The following is a 3,158-nucleotide window of genomic DNA, read 5'->3' as shown; positions in this document are numbered from 1 at the left end:
ACCTTCTTTAAAATGTACCTTGTCATGCGATGTGTGATCATAGTTTTCCATTTAGAACTGTAGCTACTCAGCAGGTAATTATAATAGATCTCTAGCTCAGACAAATGCATTTCATATGGTACATCTGCATTAAAAGCCCAGTGTTTAGGGTTCTCAAAAGTGTTTTAGAAGATGAAGATTGATGTTTTCCAATTAAATGCTGCATTTTCTGGCTTCTTGAGGTGATATTAAATGATGTGGCCATTTCTTCTCGTTATCCAAGATGAGGGGTAGAGTGTCACCTTTCTTACTTGTGTCTGTGTTGAAGCAGAGGCATGTGCATGCTTAGAATAACTATTGCTTTAAAATGTTCATATGCAGAATATGTACTCTCTTTTAATAAACTCAATTATCTCAAGTGACAAGGGCCTCTTCAGTAAGGTGGCATGGTTACCATTTGCTCTGACAAAGGGAAACATCCATCTCAACTACCTGTCTCCAAAATAAACAAGATGAGAGATTTAGTCATCATTCAACTGCCAAGCTGATCGTGACATTTTCCTTTGAAAGCTTCAGTTGCATATTTAAAGGGCAAAGGGAATTACAATTTTTGGTTTCACTTTCACTTCCATTGCTCCAGTATGTAGTTATCCAGTTAATGGGTAGTCAGTTAGAGTTGCACCTCTTGCCCATTAGTGATGTATGCTAATACCACTTATTATAGATTTACTCAGGAATTATGAGTTCCCTTCTACTCAGTAGAAAACATAAATATCATGTGTACTTATTTTTTTATTTTATTTTTTAACTTATTTTGCATTTGCATTGTCTGTCTTTTATGTCCTGTTAGCAAGGTATAGGATTTCAGAAATTTAATGGTTTCATAACTAAAGGGAAATAGATTGTTTTCCTGGCCCTGCAGGTCCCCTCTCCCTCCCACCCCCCAATTCCCGGTTGCTGAAGGGGTGAAAACCCCTTCAGTCACTTACCAGAGGCAGCGACATGTTCCACGTCGCTGCTTCTTCCTCCGCCGCCGCTCCTCCTCTGCATTACGTCGGCCGGTGGGCGAGACTGATCCCGCGAGACTGATGCGCGCATGCGCATTAGAGCTCCCCATAGGAAAGCATTGAAAATGCTTTTCAATGCTTTCATATGGGGAATTGAGCGACGCTGGAGGTCCTCACACAGCGTGAGGACGTCCAGCGACGCTCTAGCACAGGTTTTCTGTGCTATAGAGCAGGAAGTGCCTTCTAGTGGCTGTTTAGTAGACAGTCACTAGAGGTCGAGTTAATCCTGCAAGGTAATTATTGCAGTTTATAAAAAAATGCAATAATTACACTTGCAGGGTTAAGGGTAGTGGGAGTTGGCACCCAGACCACTCCAATGTGCAGAAGTGGTCTGGGTGCCTGGACTGTCCCTTAAATGTCCAAATGTTTATGTGTGCATGTATAATGTGCTATCCATGAGCTGCATTGTTTGTGACATACTAGTATCAAAAAATTAATCACAACATTATTCTGAATAAAACTACTTGTCTATTTCTTAAGCTGCACCATCATTTCTGTTTGATAATAACCAAGTTTTGTCCTAGGCGCTCAACTCTTGCTAAAGGGAGTAACACCGTTTGATTGTTTGTTTAATATGTTCAAGTGAGGACAACAACATGATCTGATGTGGTATCCCTGACTTTCCAACTCAACTCATTTTCAGGAGTTCATGCTTTGTAAATAAGCAGCTAGTAATAGCAAGTGGTCTGATTGTAAAAGACACATGGTGTGTGAATCATTTGCAGCCAAGAATAGTGAAGTTGAAGATGTTTTCTTAAGAGCACAATTTCACTGAGTAGTAGTTAAAGGGAAAACAAAAATATATTTTACATCTGGTGTTGGCATACAAAGTATGTTGATGGTGGGCACTGGATGCGCATCCAAATCATTTGTATAAGAAGAATTGCATTCAATTATAATCATGGAGAAGGAATGGACTGAATGATAGTAGTGATTGTTGCACATGCATTGTGTGTCCATAATGCTTCACTATGATAAAAACATATGATTGGTCAAAACTCATCAGTTGTATCACTTCACCAGAGGAGAGTTTTGGCTGCAGTTAATCATTTTTATCAGTGCTGGAATAAAGGTAAGTTTGATATTTTTTTATTGTTATAAAATAGAAAAAATTGAAGCAAGCATAGTAACAATATTAATAAACATATCTAATTTAGAAATATATATATATATATATATATCAAATTGTAAAATAATAAATAACATTGTAAAAAAAAAAATATATATATATATTTACAAATGTATTACTTTTATCATTTATGTATTTATATTATTAGTATTATCATTACAGTGTAAACTCATTGTAAATGGATCTTTAGTGATTAAATCCCTGAATTTTATTAATATACATTTTGGAATAGCAATGTTTACTCTAAATAATAAATACTAATAAGACACACAGGCTTAGACAGTAAAGTGAGAGTTCTAAGTGGATTTCACATTTAGGCCAAATTAGCTGAATTGTAAGCATAAATGACTTCAAGATTTTTTCCAGCTTGGCTATTTTGGCCTTATTTTGATATTCACTTTTTAATTCCCACTATACTCAATAACTCTCTGATAATTTCCTTTAATGTAGAAATATATTTCTGTGTACTGAAACGTATAAAAACAAAATATACTGCGCAGATAGCCAACATATTATTTCCTTACTAAAGGAGACCCCAAACAGAGTTAGTCGCCCATATAAAGCAATCCATATAGCTAAGCTTACACAAGTGTTAAGACTGTTCGTTTGGATTTTAGGAAGCAATAAGTACAGTAGCTTGAGGTTGCTTTTTGAATACCAATATAACAATGCAATAACCAAGGATCCATTTTTGGTATAGCATTGAATTTAATGCATTTTGTCAACAACAGTGGTTTACATGATACCAATAACCTCACCATTTTACACATCACTTCACAAACACTGTTATCACAGGAAAAACAACTTTTACTGCTTGGTAGTATTTTCCAATGTAAGAAGCAGACGATGACAGCAGCAAACATCAGATAGAACGGTGAGCGCAGGGAAGCAAGTACTGTTTTTAATTACATTGTAATTCAAATGCTCTTTTTTTTCCTGCCCAGTTTACTTTTCAAAGTTAAAGAACAATACAATCTCATGAT

Source organism: Pelobates fuscus, chromosome 3, assembly GCF_036172605.1.
Source record: "Pelobates fuscus isolate aPelFus1 chromosome 3, aPelFus1.pri, whole genome shotgun sequence".
Taxonomy (NCBI): domain Eukaryota; kingdom Metazoa; phylum Chordata; class Amphibia; order Anura; family Pelobatidae; genus Pelobates; species Pelobates fuscus.
The sequence above is the reverse complement of the archived record's forward strand: the minus strand, read 5'-3'. Positions refer to the sequence as shown.